The sequence below is a fragment of the Bombina bombina genome, chromosome 6 (assembly GCF_027579735.1).
Source record: "Bombina bombina isolate aBomBom1 chromosome 6, aBomBom1.pri, whole genome shotgun sequence".
In the NCBI taxonomy this organism is placed as follows: domain Eukaryota; kingdom Metazoa; phylum Chordata; class Amphibia; order Anura; family Bombinatoridae; genus Bombina; species Bombina bombina.
The window spans coordinates 1,049,902,733-1,049,920,817 of NC_069504.1; positions in this window are offsets into that span (position 1 = coordinate 1,049,902,733).

Consider the following 18,085-nt stretch of genomic DNA (forward strand, 5'->3'; position numbering starts at 1 on the left):
GCTTTTATGTGTGTGTGTGTGTGTGTGTATGTATATATATATATATATATATATATATATATATATATATATGTGTGTGTGTGTGTGTGTGTCTAAATAGGTACTGTATATGTGTGTGTGTGTGTGTGTGTGTGTGTGTGTGTGTGCGTGTATTTATGTGTTCATGATGTGTATCATTTTGCAAAATTTAATAATAAACATTTTTAAAACATTTGATTGGAATTCAGGGGATTACATGTTAGTGTAGATATATATATTTTTTTTTTACCTGGAATGTATCAGGAAGTATTTAAGGAATGGGCTCAAAAAGGGTTAGTTTCTGTGAATCAGTTATTAGATGGAAATTGTCAAATATATACGTGTCGATCTTTGTTTAATAAATATGAGTTACCCCAGGCGAATTTGTTTGCATATTTCCAAATTCGCCATTTTTTCTTCTCACAAAATTGGCTGTTTCCATTATCAATTGCTTGGTCAGATATTAGACTCTCTATTAAAAAATTCTTGGCAGGAGATTCATCGATCTCATTGTTATATGATATCATGTTGAATAAACAAAGCTTGGTATATTTGGATAATATCTGTAATTCTTGGTCTTCATTAATGCCTACAATGGATCATAAAAAAATTAAACAGAGTTTTGACTCTCTTTATAAATGCAGAGTTCCAATGGGCATGAGGGAATCTCATAGGAAGTTGATTAATAATTTCTATCTATCTCCTCTTAGATTATCTAAGTTTTATATAACAATGGTTAGCAGATGTCCACGCTGTTATTATAATAAAGCGGATACAGGGCACATGTTTTGGTCTTGTCCTAGAGTTAGACAGCTCTGGTTAAAGATAATTTTTTGGTTTAATAAACTATACAAAGTGTCGATAGGATTATCTTTGGAAGAAGTCTTGCTCTTGGTTCCTTTACAAAATGCTATTAGTACTAGAAATAGTCTTAATACTATTATATTAGTGGTTAGAAGCTGGTTGCTTAAAAATTGGAAGGATAAGCATGTTCCAGGGCTAGCTCTGATCTTTAAATATATCCAGGAACAAATAGTATATGAATCATACCATCTTAAGAATGCGTCAGAAAAGAGGATTAGGAACTTCTTATGGAAATGGTCTCCAGTTATTCTAACTTACCCAAGACCACTTCAAAAACGGATTCTTTACCCATTTTTGCAATCAATTAGTTTTGCTGAATTGACATTATTAGATGTTTTTCCACAGTCATGGATTGAGGGTCTTTGAAAATAAACGGTGGGTGGGCTGCAGAGGGGTGGGGGAGTTGGGAGGTTTTTTTTTTTGTTTTTTTTTTCTCTTTTTTTTTTTTTTTTTTTTTTTTCTTTCTTTTTTCTCTTCCCCTTTTCCGCTGTATTGATCCTCTGTCTTTCTGTCTATGTATTGTCCACCCCGCCCAGGGGATAAGGAAGAATTTAAAATCCAGAAGTTAAATCGATCTTTGAGAAAATTACTAATTTTATTATAGAATTTGGTTTTCCTTGTTATGAGATTATGTTATGTATAATGTTTTGACCCTGCGTGGTGCAAAAAGATACGATTTGGAAAAGTTTTGAAGAATGTTTTCATTTATTGATATGGTTTTTGTTAAACTTTGCTGGATTTAAATAAAGAAAAAAATTGTTAAAAAAAAAAAAAAAGATATATTGGGCTAGATTACAAGTGGCACGCTAACCTTAGCACCCACTAACGTGCGCGTGTATTACAAAATTAAATTAAACGCAACCAAACAAGCACAAACTATATTTGCGTTGGTCGGGTTAGCTAGACTGAAATCATCACGTTAGGGCTAAATAAATATTTGCATCAAACACAAAATATATACATTACAACACATGGTTACACTCATTTATACACTATCTAATAAAAATGATTCACAAAAATATCAATAAAAATAATTATAAGGGTTTATATGTGGTATATGTGTATGACAAGGTATTTGAATGAAAAGGGCTTTGATATATATATATACAGGGAGTGCAGAATTATTAGGCAAATGAGTATTTTGACCACATCATCCTCTTTATGCATGTTGTCTTACTCCAAGCTGTATAGGCTCGAAAGCCTACTACCAATTAAGCATATTAGGTGATGTGCATCTCTGTAATGAGAAGGGGTGTGGTCTAATGACATCAACACCCTATATCAGGTGTGCATAATTATTAGGCAACTTCCTTTCCTTTGGCAAAATGGGTCAAAAGAAGGACTTGACAGGCTCAGAAAAGTCAAAAATAGTGAGATATCTTGCAGAGGGATGCAGCACTCTTAAAATTGCAAAGCTTCTGAAGCGTGATCATCGAACAATCAAGCGTTTCATTCAAAATAGTCAACAGGGTCGCAAGAAGCGTGTGGAAAAACCAAGGTGCAAAATAACTGCCCATGAACTGAGAAAAGTCAAGCGTGCAGCTGCCAAGATGCCACTTGCCACCAGTTTGGCCATATTTCAGAGCTGCAACATCACTGGAGTGCCCAAAAGCACAAGGTGTGCAATACTCAGAGACATGGCCAAGGTAAGAAAGGCTGAAAGACGACCACCACTGAACAAGACACACAAGCTGAAACATCAAGACTGGGCCAAGAAATATCTCAAGACTGATTTTTCTAAGGTTTTATGGACTGATGAAATGAGAGTGAGTCTTGATGGGCCAGATGGATGGGCCCGTGGCTGGATTGGTAAAGGGCAGAGAGCTCCAGTCCGACTCAGACGCCAGCAAGGTGGAGGTGGAGTACTGGTTTGGGCTGGTATCATCAAAGATGAGCTTGTGGGGCCTTTTCGGGTTGAGGATGGAGTCAAGCTCAACTCCCAGTCCTACTGACAGTTTCTGGAAGACACCTTCTTCAAGCAGTGGTACAGGAAGAAGTCTGCATCCTTCAAGAAAAACATGATTTTCATGCAGGACAATGCTCCATCACACGCGTCCAAGTACTCCACAGTGTGGCTAGCAAGAAAGGGTATAAAAGAAGAAAATCTAATGACATGGCCTCCTTGTTCACCTGATCTGAACCCCATTGAGAACCTGTGGTCCATCATCAAATGTGAGATTTACAAGGAGGGAAAACAGTACACCTCTCTGAACAGTGTCTGGGAGGCTGTGGTTGCTGCTGCACGCAATGTTGATGGTGAACAGATCAAAACACTGACAGAATCCATGGATGGCAGGCTTTTGAGTGTCCTTGCAAAGAAAGGTGCCTATATTGGTCACTGATTTGTTTTTGTTTTGTTTTTGAATGTCATAAAATGTATATCTGTGAATGTTGAGATGTTATATTGGTTTCACTGGTAAAAATAAATAATTGAAATGGGTATATATTTGTTTTTTGTTAAGTTGCCTAATAATTATGCACAGTAATAGTCACCTGCACACACAGATATCCCCCTAAAATAGCTAAAACTAAAAACAAACTAAAAACTACTTCCAAAAATATTCAGCTTTGATATTAATGAGTTTTTTGGGTTCATTGAGAACATGGTTGTTGTTCAATAATAAAATTAATCCTCAAAAATACAACTTGCCTAATAATTCTGCACTCCCTGTATATATATATATATATATATATATATATATATATATATATATATATATATATATACACACACACACATACACACATACTTAATAAAATACATTTATTGCAATATTTAAGACCAGTGAGTGCTGTCACCTATCTACTACATATATATATATATATATATATATATATATATATATATATATATACAGTGGGGGAAAAAAGTATTTAGTCAGCCACCAATTGTGCAAGTTCTCCCACTTAAGAACATGAGAGAGGCCTGTAATTTTCATCATAGGTATACCTCAACTATGAGAGACAAAATTTGGAAACAAATCCAGACAATCACATTGTCTGATTTGGAAAGAATTTATTTGCAAATTATGGTGGAAAATAAGTATTTGGTCAATATCAAAAGTTCATCTCAATACTTTGTTATATATCCTTTGTTGGCAATGACAGAGGTCAAACGTTTTCTATAAGTCTTCACAAGGTTGTCACACACTGTTGCTGGTATGTTGGCCCATTCCTGCATGCAGATCTCCTCTAGAGCAGTGATGTTTTGGGGCTGTCGCTAGGCAACACAGACTTTCAACTCCCTCCAAAGGTTTTCTAAGGGGTTGAGAGCTGGAGACTGGCTAGGCCACTCCAGGACCTTGAAATGCTTCTTACGAAGCCACTCCTTCATTGCCCGGGCGGTGTGTTTGGAATCATTGTCATGCTGAAAGACCCAGCCATGTTTCATCTTCAATGCCCTTGCTGATGGAAGGAGGTTTGCACTCAAAATCTCACAATACATGGCCCCATTGATTCTTTCATGTACACGGATCAGTCGTCCTGTTCCCTTTGCAGAGAAACAGCCCCAAAGCATGATGTTGCTACCCCCATGCATCACAGTAGGTATGGTGTTCTCTCTCCTCCAAACACGACAAGTTGTGTTTCTACCAAACAGTTCTACTTTGGTTTAATTTGACCATATGACATCCTCCCAATCCACTTCTGGATCATCCAAATGCTCTCTAGCATACTTCAGACAGGCTTGGACATGTACTTGCTTAAGCAGGGGGACACGTCTGGCACTGCAGGATCTGAGTCCCTGGCGGTGTAGTGTGTTACTGATGGGAGCCTTTGTTATGTTGGTCCCAGCTCTCTGCAGGTCATTCACTAGGTCCCCCTGTGTGGTTCTGGGATGTTTGCTCACTGTTCTTGTGATCATTTTGACCCCACGGGGTGAGATCTTGCGTGGAGCCCCAGATCGAGGGAGATTATCGGTTTTTCTTGTATGTCTTCCTTTTTCTAATTATTGCTCCCACAGTTGATTTCTTCACACCAAGCTGCTTGCCTATTGCAGATTCAGTCTTACCAGCCTGGTGCAGGTCTACAATGTTGTTTCTGGTGTCCTTCGACAACTCTTTGGTCTTCACCATAGTGGAGTTTGGAGTGTGACTGTTTGAGGTTGTGGACAGGTGTCTTTTATACTGATAACAAGTTCAAACAGGTGCCATTAATACAGGTAATGAGTGGAGGACAGAGGAGCCTCTTAAAGAAGAAGATACAGGTCTGTGAGAGCCAGAAATCTTGCTTGTTTGTAGGTGACCAAATACTTATTTTCCACCATAATTTGCAAATAAATTCTTTCCAAATCAGACAATTTTATTGTCTGGATTTGTTTCCACATTTTGTCTCTCATAGTTGAGGTATACCTATGATGAAAATTACAGGCCTCTCTCATCTTCTTAAGTGGGAGAACATGCACAATAGGTGGCTGACTAAATACTTTTTCCCCCCACTGTATATGTGTGTTTGTGTGTCTAAATATGTCTATGTGTATATATATATATATATATATATATATATATATATATATATATATATATATTAATATATATATACTTACATGTGTATTTATGTATATAGGTGTATATATGTATGCATATACATATATATACACATATAGAGAAAATAACTCATTGTGTAGTTCATTAAAAAATCTAGACAGGCCCGAAGGCTTATATTCCCACAGAAAACCTCTGAATTACATTGTTTCCAATGCAGCAAAGGATTCTGGATAAGATATGCAAATTAAATACACAATGACACACCTTTTTACTTCAGTCTGCTTTTCAGCAGATTCCCTTTACACCAAAGTATCACTGTTAACACAGCTTATAAACTTAGCTAGGGTTAGTACAGTGATTCATAACCATCCCAGGACAGACTGTTTCGTAGTTGTTGTTATATATACACATATAAACACATATTATTTACATATATCTACATATGTAAATATATATACTTTCAAACCCTTTCCACTCAAATACCTGAAAACATGAAAAATCATTTGTATTCAATTGTAATATTTCATAATGTGTTTTAATATTTAAGTACTGTAAATATTTTATATTTCAGTGTTTTTAAATAGTTATATTTCATATATATATATATATATATATATATATATATATATATATATATATATATCTGTATATACCTATATGTATATCTATATATTCATATATAGTTATAGATAAACAGTATATTTTCCAACTATATATATATATATATATATATATATATATATATACTGTATATATAAATATATATATATTATTATTATTATCAGTTATTTGTAGAGCTTTAACATATTCCGTAGTGCTATATATAGAAATAACTATTTCAAAATAAAAATAACATTTTCTTCTATGGGAAGAACATTGGAAAGTAAAATATTCATAACTACATTCAGGTTAGCGCTGTAGGTTGGGAAAAGAAGTTAACGCGATCGCAACATGCAACGTCCTCAAATTAGAACACTTTGGCTTTCACTCGCGAGCAAACATTTTACATTCAACTTGTAATACAAGCCCAAACCAGCGTGAGATCAAAGTTCACTGCTGGCGATGTTTGCGAGCGAGCAAAATTGCTAAATAGTGCACGCATTATCGTTTAAAAGTGTGATTTTTTTAAATGTTAGAGCGCACACAAGAATTGATGACATAGTAATCATGTTTATCATTGAACCATATATCTAGAAACACACATTTGTAATGAGTATGTAACAATCAACCATAGTCCTTTGAAGTTTTGATTGATAACAAATCTAGCATAATCTGTAAATCTGAGTAATTATGTTATAACATCAGTAGATTAATGAAATCTGTAGTAGAATGTTGTGAGCAATGTGTCCATTGTTAATGAACAAGTTTTCTCACATTCCTATTTTATTTTTAATCATAAACCTAATAATAAGCAGAACAATAACCAAACAAAATGAGGCTGTTAAGCTAAACATTGCTTGAATCCCGGGCAGGAAAAGAATGCAAGCAAAGTAAAATTATCCTCTGAGAATAAAGCTAGCTAGGGGGCTACATAACTGGAAAGAGTTCAGCCATTTTATTAAAACTAAAAGGAGGATGAGAAATACTTCTGCCAAGTTTTCTATTAATAACTTGTATACAATGGGGCCTTGAGATCTTGATAACTAAAATAAACAAATCAGATGCTGCCAACTACTCACTTTGTCTAACCTTATAAATGCAGAGAAATCCAAATAATACAGAATACTTTTTATTAAACCAGCAGATGAATTTAAAGGTATTACTGGTTTTCAGCGGCATACCATATACTGTGAGGGCCAGTGCACCAGTATTCAAGCTCAGAGAGTTGGTGGTGCTGTGTATTGTGTGTTTAAAGACTTTCGGCTAGATTACGAGTTGTGTGTTAAGGTAAAAAAGCAGTGTTAACAGGTCCTAATGCTGCTTTTTTACGCCTGCTGCTATTACGAGTCTTGCAGGTATAGGTGTACCGCACACTTTGTTGGCCTTACCGCAAACCGACTTACGTAAACTTTTCTATGAGACTTCCATAGCGCCGTTATTACGAGTTTGTCCTGGGAGGCCAAAAAGTGAGTGGTACAGCCTCTACCGACAAGATCCGTAACGCATTCTAAAGTCAGTAGTTTTACACTACAACGCTGTAGCATAAAACTCATAACTAAAGTGCTAAAAAGTACACTAACACCCATAAACTACCTATTAACCCCTAAACCGAGGCCCTCCCGCATCGCAAATACTATAATAAAATTATTAACCCCTAATCTGCCGTTTCGGACATCGCCGCCACTATAATAAACATATTAACCCCTAAACCGCCACACTTCCGCCTCGCAAACACTAGTTAAATATTATTAACCCCTAATCTGCAAACCCTAACATCGCCGCCACCTACATTATACTTATTAACCCCTAATCTGATGCCCCAAACATCACCGCCATCTACCTACATTTATTAACCCCTAATCTGCCGCCACTATTCTAAATTTATTAACCCTTTAAATCTAAGTCTAACCCTAACCCTAACACCCCCTAACTTAAATATAATTTAAATAAATCTAAATAAAAATTCCTTACATTACCTAAATTATTCCTATTTAAAACTAAATACTCACCTGTAAAAAAAAACCTAAGCTAGCTACAATATAACTAATAGTTACATTGTATCTAGCTTACAGTTTATTTTTATTTTACAGGCAAGTTTGTATTTATTTTAACTAGGTAGAATAATTACTAAATAGTTATTAACTATTTGCTAACTACCTAGCTAAAATAAATACAAATTTACCTGTAAAATAAAACATAATCTATGTTACAATAACACCTAAGCTTACACTATAATTAAATAAATTCCGTACATTAAATACAATTAAATAAATTAAATTAGCTAAATCACAAAAAAAACACACTAAATTACAGAAAATAAAAAACAAATTACAGATCTTTAAACTAATTACACCTAATCTAATAGCCCTATCAAAATAAAAAAAAGCCCCCCCAAAATAAAAAAAAACCTAGCCTAAACTAAACTACCAATAGCCCTTAAAAGGGCCTTTTGCTGGGCATTGACCCAAAGAAATCAGCTCTTTTTCCTGTGAAAAAAATACAAACATCACCCCCCAACAGTAAAACCCACCACCCCACACAACCAACCCCCGAAATAAAAGCCTAACTAAAAAAAAAACTAAGCTCCCCATTGCTCTGAAAAGGGCATTTGGATGGGTATTGGCCTTAAAAGGGCATTTAGCTCTATTGCTGCCCAAAGCCCTAACCTAAAAAATAAACCCACCCAGTACTCCCTTAAAAAAATCTTAACACTAACCCCCGAAGATCCACTTACAGGGAGAAGTCTTCATCCAAGCAGCAAGATGTCCTCAATGAAGCTGGCAGAAGTGGTCCTCCAGATGGGCAGAAGTGTTCCTCCAGACGGGCAGAAGTCTTCATCCAGACGGCATCTTCTATCTTCATCCTTCCGACACAGAGCGGCTCCATCTTCAAGACATCCGGCGCGGAGCATTCTCTTCAAACGATGTCTTCTTCGTAATGAATATCTCTTTAAGTGACGTCATCCAAGATGGTGTCCCTTAGATTCCGATTGGCTGATAGAATTAAGGTAGAAAAAATCCTATTGACTGATCCAATAAGCCAATAGGATTAAGCTTGCATTCTATTGGCTGATTGGAACAGCCAATAGAATGCCAGCTCAATCCTATTCGCTGATTGCATCAGCCAATAGGATTTTTTCTACCTTAATTCTGATTGGCTGATAGAATTCTATCAGCCAATCGGAATCTAAGGGATGCCATCTTGGATGACGTCACTTAAAGAGATATTCATTCCGAAGAAGACGTCGTTTGAAGAGGATGCTCTGCATCGGATGTCTTGAAGATGGAGCCGCTCCACGTTGGAAGGATGAAGATAGAAGATGCCGTCTGGATGAAGACTTCTGCCCGTCTGGAGGACCACTTCTGCCAGCTTCGTTGAGGACATCTTGCCGCTTTGATGAAGACTTCTCCCGGTAAGGGAATCTTCGGGGGTTAGTGTTAGGATTTTTTTAAGGGTGTATTGGGTGGGTTTATTTTTTAGGTTAGGGCTTTGGGCAGCAATAGAGCTAAATGCCCTTTCAAGGGCAATGCTCATCCAAATGCCCTTTTCAGGGCAATGGGGAACTTAGGTTTTTTTTAGTTAGGCTTTTATTTTTATTTGGGGGGTTGGTTGTGTGGGTGGTGGAAAAAGAGCTGATTTCTTTGGGGCAATGCCCCACAAAAGGCCCTTTTAAGGGCTATTGGTAGTTTAGTTTAGGCTAGGGTTTTTTTTATTGTGGGGGGGCTTTTTTATTTTGATAAGACTATTAGATTAGGTGTAATTAGTTTAAAGATCTGTAATATGTTTTTTATTTTCTGAAATTTAGTGTTTGTTTTTGTAATTTAGCTAATGTAATTTGATTTATTTAATTGTATTTAATGTAGGGAATTTATTTAATTATAGTGTAAGGTTAGGTGTTATTGTAACTTAGGTTAGGTTTTATTTTAAAGGTAAACTTGTATTTATTTTAGATAGGTATTTATTAAATAGTTAATAACTATTTAATAACTATTCTACCTAGTTAAAATAAATACAAACTTGCCTGTAAAATAAAAATAAACCCTAAGCTAGATACAATGTAACTATTAGTTATATTGTAGCTAGCTTAGGGTTGATTTTACAGGTGAGTATTTAGTTTTAAATAGGAATAATTTAGGTAATGATAGTAATCTTATTTCGATTTATTTAAATTATATTTAAATTAGGGGGTGTTAGGGTAAGGGTTAGACTTAGATTTAGGGGTTAATACATTTAATATAGTGGTGGCGACGTTGGGGGCGGCAGATTAGGGGTTAATAAGTGTAGGTAGGTTGCGACGACATTGGGGGCAGGAGATTAGGGGTTAATAAATATAATGTAGGTGTCGACGATGTTGGGGGCAGCAGATTAGGGGTTAATAAGTATAATGTAGGTGGCAGCGGTGTCCGGAGCGGTAGATTAGGGGTTAATAAGAATAATGTAGGTGTCGGCCATGTCGGGGCGGCAGATAAGGGGTTAATAAGTGTAAGATTAAGGGTGTTTAGACTCGGGGTTCATGTTAGGGTGTTAGGTGTAAACATAAAATGTGTTTCCCCATAGGAATCAATGGGGCTGCGTTACTGAGTTTTACGCTGCTTTTTTCTCAGCCGGCTCTCCCCATTGATGTCTATGGGGAAATCGCGCACAAGCACGTACGACCAACTCACCGCTGACTTAAGCAGCGCTGGTATTGGAGTGCGGTATGGAGCTCAATTTTGCTCGACGCTCACTTCTTGCCTTTTAACGTCGGGCTTGTAAAAACCTGTAATACCAGCGATGCAGGTAAGAGGTGAGAAAAAACTGCATGGTAGTACCACACAGCTCATAACGAAAAACTCGTAATCTGGCCGTTTGTTTGTGTCATATAAGCCACTGCTGACTTTCTGAGTAGGTGGGATGTTTGAACATGAGTGCACGAACACTCACAGCATATGTGCATATGCTAAAACGTTTACTAGAAGCATTTATACGAATTAAAGTAAATTGCAGAAAATGCTTCTATATAAAAATGAAATAGACCCATGAATTTACATTTTAATTTTCACCTTTCTCCATTTTTACTTTGCGAAGTCATTCGAAAAGCCAAGATGCTGTTTAAAAAAGGTCAAGTAGTCATGTATGTTTTAATTTGATTAGTTAAAAAAATAATGAGAAACCTGGTGAGAAAAGTGTTTTCTGATAGATTGGAATATTATTATAGTCTTGGTTCATGCGCACACATATCTAATCCATGGGTTAACATAGAACCACCCTTTCTTTTGTGAACTCTCATTCTTATAAAATGCATACCTCTAAATTGTGACGGCTTTTAAACTCTCTTACCAGATTATAATGAGGGTTTTCAGAATCTATAATGTATAATCTATAATCTAGAATTAATGGTAAGTAAAGACTTATCTAATAATAATTAAAAAAAGTATCTTAGTAGGGCAGTTGGTACTTACATTTCTAATAGAAGCAGTTCTAATATTCAGTGGTATATTATTCATACTATTAAAGGGACAGCATTTAAATGTTTTTCCAATAATGGGCTAGTTTACAAGTTAAACACAAAATATTGCTTCCACAAAAGTGATATTTGTGCTCAACTTAGTAATAGCAGTGCACACAAATTTGTGCTGGTATTACATGTGAGGTGCAATGTGAATCATATTCGATTGGGTTGATTTCTGTCAGCGGCCTCAGAGCAGGCAGACAGGTTATGGAGCAGCGGGCTTTGGATCTTGATAAATATGCCCCTAGGTATTGGCCTTTGAGTAAACAGTAATAATGAAGCTAAGGAGGACTTTAGGTAAATAATTAGACAGATAAGATAATTAGGTATTCTCTCCCTACAAGATCAGCCCATTTTATTAGGTTGTGGTTTCAGTTATCAGAAACAACAATTTCATATCCAAAAATATACCTAAAAAAACTATTTTGCATACAATTTAAACTCTGCAGCTGGTATAACAAGTAATTTTAAACACAATAAGGGGTAACAATTGTACAGTACATCTTTCCTTTAATATCCCTGCTTTTTACTCTCTTCTTCCTTTGTGGGCAATTATGTAACTGCCCCATGCATAAATGTTATTTCTCGACTCTCAACTTATTTCAATTTAAACTTATGAATTACACATGGGGAACTGTAGTCCACAGTCCCAAGAAAAAATGCAGGGGGAAACTACATCTATCAGCATGCATTATTAGATGTTGGATAATCAAAGCTCAGTTATGCTTTTTCTGTCTGGTAGTCAGAATAGATGTCTGCAAGAATCTGTTTCCTCTGCTGTTTAGATCTGTGCAGAGAAATGCTGCTCTCACCATACTTTAAAAAAACGGAATTGCAGATGTGTTTTGAAAACAAAACTACCGGGATGCTGCTTCCGACCCACTCTGCTTCAGTTCCGCCTGAAGCGAAGTTAAGAAGCAGCGGTCCTAAGACCACTCCTCCTTAATTCGTCTGCCACCTCTGAGGTGGCAGACAGCAATCAGCCCAATCGAATACGATTGGGTTGATTGACATCCCCTGCTAGCGGCCGATTGGCCGCGAATCTGCAGGGGGCGGTATTGCACCAGCAGTTAAATTTTCGATGTGCGGCGGACATGATACGCTACATTGTATCATGTCCGTCCGCACAATAATAAATTGACCCCTGAGAGTTTATAAGCAGTTTGTAAATGTCCACTGTAAAAAGGAAACTAATAAAAAAAACATAACATTATTAGAGTGTTTTAAAAGCAATGATTGTGGTTTGAGCATTGGAAAATATGATAAATTTATGAGGTTCATAATACATTTTAAGATATTTAAACATCCTAAGCCCCTAAATGAATGTTTGTTTAATTTGCAGAAGTGGGAATTGCCTCCATTTTATCACAGGCGGCTTTAGTAGACATTTTTAATTTATTTATAAAATTAAGATTTTTTCTTTTAAGTAGAGTTGTGTAAAATGTTGTAGGATTGAGTAGGGTGGGTTACTTTGGGAGTGAGCAGAGCTATTTGTGTGGTTTGATTGTAGTGTATTAGGTATTGTGCCATCCTAGGCACTGAGAAATCAAACCCCCCAACTCCAGTTATTTCAGTTTATATACTGTATATATTTCCCAAATGGAGGCCATGTAGGTTCTTGAACCCTCAATAGATAATCAGAGATCACTGATTTGTAATATTAGTAAATAAAACATACAGTATTAAGAGCAAAGGAGAGGGAAGGAGTCATGCCATGGAACAACCCTTCATCATTTTCCACCCTCTCCCTCAAAATACTTTAGCTGTAGGCACAGACCTAGATGGCCTAGGCCAAAATGTGGGTCTGAACCACAGATGGAGAATTTGGGTGGAGATCCAGGAATATCCGGAGCTCATTCTGAGTAGAGCTGTTAGACCAGCGTTATAATAGTTCTAGATATTGAAAATTGATTTTATTTTGTTAGGTTTTCAAAATTCAGTTTTAATTTCAGTTTAGTTTTAGTTATAGTTTAGTTTTTATTTTATTAACAAATTTATATTTAGTTTATATACTGTATAATATATATATATATATATATATATATATATATATATATATATATATATATATATATATATATAAGTCCCAGTTGAACCCAGCACACTTCAGCATTCATCAACCACCAGGGTGCATTTCAATATACTGATATGGAGTCCAAGTTGGAAAGAACTAACCGGATTTTACAAACATTATTATTTTAATCGTATGAACGTTTTTGGGGTCTCCCCCGTCCTCAGATACATAAAGCAAACAAAGGTTACTTACCACCCTTAAATACCTCCTAATCCCTGTGCCTACAGCTCTGCCTGATTGTGTACAGTGCTGCAGCGTTCAACCCGCGCTACTGCACGATTGGAGTTACGGATGCCCACATCGACCAACTAAAAACAGCAAAGTGATCATTAAAAACATCGTAAAAATACACATTGTTGGAATAGGCAAGCAAGGAAAGAAGCATCAGTCAGAACTTCTAAGCTAAAGTACTACTTATATATATTCTATATATTGCTACTAGCATTATCATAGATCAGAGGTAGCGCTAATCATCTAATCTATACATTGAATATTGTGATTAGTGCTACCTCTGATCTATAGCATCCTAATACACTGAATTTACATCCATATGCACTTTTGTGAAGTGAACAGTACAGAGGAAATTGGAGACAAAGATTAAATTAAAGGGGCAGAGGTCTTTAATTTTACTGAAGATGATGCGGTAAGAATCCGCTTTGATTAAATATCGGTTAGGACAACAAGGGATCAACCAGAGTAACTGTTTAATCAGCTTCTCAAGCTAAGAAAACGTGGGATAGACTTCAAATTACATGGCTGTTATCTATCAGAATACCATAGGAAGATGTACATTCCAAAGGGATTCCGCATCAGAAATATACCATCTATTGGAGGCAATAATGCCTCTCTCTGTAAAAAATGGTGTGGCAATAAGTGCTCCCTGGAGGAAGGTGATTGGCTCATAAAATTAAAGCAACAGGTAGATGCCTATGAAAATGACCTAATTGCCTTTAAAGAAAGAAATTGGGATGCAGTGGTCAATGACTATAAAGAACAGTGGATGTATAAGTGGCAATCTGGGTTCAGCATGGAGCAACGCCCCTCCCCCCCACGTTCAGACCAAGACGCAACTGTGTGTTCAAACCAAGAAATCTGACAACGGTCGACAGTTAGGACAACAGCTCAGACAATGAGCCAACTAATACACAGACCCAATTACAATTGCTACAGGTGAAATTAATATACCTTTTTACAGTGGACAAATTCTGGTATGGCTACCTGATCAAAAAACAGGGGAGGAAGTGGAGAAGGCAGACATGGAGAGGGGGGATCAAGAACAAGAGGAAGACCCCCACAGGCCTGGAGGTGGAACTAGGCGTGAGTATCATCATGAATCTAAGCAACCACCAACTTACACCAACTGAACAAAGTGTGCTAGAAAAAGGGTTCACCTTTGTACCAACTGCAAGGGTGGATGAATTCTCTCTACAAGTGGATCAATACAAGTTCCAGAGAACATTAAAACTTGAGGAGTTCTTTGGCAATCCAACCGATGAGATCGAGGGATTCAAACGAAAAGCTACCTTTGATCCCAAGAGCCACAACTCTAGCATACATACATGAGAATGGTGAGCAAAAATTTCAAGGACTGCATTAATAGTAAAACCATGGTTTGCAGACAGAATTTAACCAAGGATGAATGAAAATCTCTTGGTGATCTGAGAGATAATCCACATATAGTGATTTGTGACAGAGACAAGGGTGGTGCCCTTGTCTTACAGAACTATGCGGATTATAAGAATGAAATCCTGTCACAACTCTTAAAGGCAGGTATGTATAGAAAATGAAGTGGAGTTCCTACTAAGGGTTATAAGAAAGAGATTGACTTGTATGTACATCAATTGATCTCACAGGGCCAGGTCTCCAAACGTACTGGGGAATACCTAATAGTGAATTTTCCAATTGTGCCCGTTTAGTATACCCTGCCAAAGGTGCACAAGCACCAGATTAAACCACCTGGCAGACCATTGTGTCTGCCTGAGGGTCTATCCTCCAACCTCTGGATAATTTTTTTGACAGCCTGTTGCAACCAATTGTAAGAAATTGCCCTTCTTTCCGCCTGGATTCTATACAGCTGATTGAACTTCTGAGGGACTGGCAGAGTTTGGAGACTAGTGAAATCCTGGTGACCTTGGATGTCACTAGCCTATATACCATCATACCACATGGTGGAGGAATAAATGCCATAAAAGAACATCTGGAGAAATATCCGTATATTGGTCCATCCTCTGATGTGATACTGGAGCTATTATAATTTTGCTTACAGTATAATTATTTCAAATTTGAGTTGAATTATTACCTATAGGTATTGGGCACAGCGATGGGGTAAAATGTGGCCTCATCCTATGCCAACCTGTACATGGCATCCTTTGAGGAACAAGAGTAAGGTTGTTTAAACAGTATATAGATCTCTTCACTAAACGGTATATAGATCTCTTCATTATTTGGGGAGGCACCACAGAAGAGTTGGAAGTGTGGTATACAAAGTTGAACAACGAGAATGATAATTTGAAAATTAAAATGACACACATCGATAAATCTATAGATTTCCTTGACCTTAGGATCTCTAAACAGGACACCTCTCTGCAGACATCACTCTACTACAAAACAACTGATCGTAACTTACTCCTAGAGGCAACAAGTTGCCATCCCCCAAGCCTCAAAAAGGCACTTCCCAAATCACAATCTAAAAGGGTTGTGCGAAATAATACAAGTGAAAAAATAAAAAGCAACCAACTACAGGATATGTATCTGAAGTTTTTAGAAAGGGGATATGGCATGGCACAGCTAAGAACTGCCGTGGAAGAATGCCAAATGATGGAGAGAAAAAATGGAGAGATTAATCTTCTCAACAGAATTCACATATGACAAAGTGAAATTTCCATGTATAATGAAAGACCATTGGGACATCCTCAAGTCAGATAGCACACTTTCATTTAAAGAGTCAGAAGCACCAATGATTGGATACAGACATGCTGCTAAGACCGGACTACAGACCAAGCTATATATCCAAACCCTGGCTGGAATCTAACAGGAATGGATGCTACTGGTGCAGTGGGTGCACTACATGAGGAGGATTGGCACAAAGCAAATTCTTTGTACGCCCACGGAGAACAAAAAAGCATGAGATCAAATACAGGGTCACATGTACAACAAAGTATATTGTATATACGCTTCACTGTCCCTGCGGACTGTTTTATATTGGTAAGACCCAAGACGATCTACGTACCAAGATGGCTAACCACCGGTCTTCAATAAGAGCAGCCCTAGAGGCTGAGGGATTGGATCAGCCGGTGGCTAGGCACTTTGTGAAATCAAAACATACAGTGGCTGACTTGAGATACATCATAATCGATCACATCCCTCCGTTAAGTAGAGGTGGAGATAGGGGAAAACTTCTCTTACAGAGGAAGAGTAGATGGATTTACCACCTGGACACAAGTTAGAAATGCAATGTTTTTTATAAGGGTAATCTCTGGCTGAATATGGACAGAGTAGGATATAAAGATACAGCTGCAGTGTCTCCTTCAGGGATGAAGGGGATTAGTCGACGTAGCAGGCGAAGAAGGTGGTGGGATTCGCTGACTACTGATCCTATTTGAGCGTCCATTGTCATGTCTGAGTCAAAGATGACGCCAAGGCTTTTGACTTTGGTGCTGGGGGTGATGGTTTGTCCGAGGATGGTAGGTGGGTTGGACTTTGTGTTGGGGTGTCTATTTCAGTTTGCGTGGAGAAAGAGCAGTTCTGTTTTGGATCCGTTGAGTTTGAGGGAGCTCTCAGTCATCCACTTGTCAATCAATGAGAGGCAGTTTTCCAGGGCGTGGTATTGGTCTATCACTTTGCTTTTTTAGTTGGCCGATGTGGGCATCCGTAACTCCACTCGTGCATGCGCAGTAGCGCGGGTTGGACGCTGCGGCACTGCACACAATCAGGCAGAGCTGTAGACACGGGAATTAGGAGGTATTTAAGGGTAGTAAGTAACCTTTGTTTGCTTTATGTATCTGAGGACGGGGGAGACCCCGAAAACGTTCACAAGAATAAAATAATCAAATTTTTATATATATATATATATATATATATATATATATATATATATATATATATATATATATACACATTAATTTCAGCTTTAGTTTTAGTTATTACAGTCGGGGGGGGGACATAAAAGTGCATAAAGAATAGCTGTAATGTGTTAGAGTATTTTTATATTGCACTGTTGCTTGCATATAATTATGTGCATATAACTACATCTTTCACGCCAACATTCTCTTGGTATCCTTTGTTGAAGGAACATCAATGTACTACTGGGAACTAGCTGAACACATCATATGAGCCAATGGCCAGAGGCATATGTTTGTAGTCATCAATCAGCAGTTAACTTCCAGTAGTACTACTCCTTACTCCTAAACCTACCTATGCATGATTTTCAATAAAGGATGCCAAAAGAATGAAGCAAACAACAATAGAATTTAATTAGATAATTGTTTAAAATTGCATGCTCCCCCCTTTGAATCATGAAGGTTTCATTTAAAATGTATTATCCCTTTATAGTCA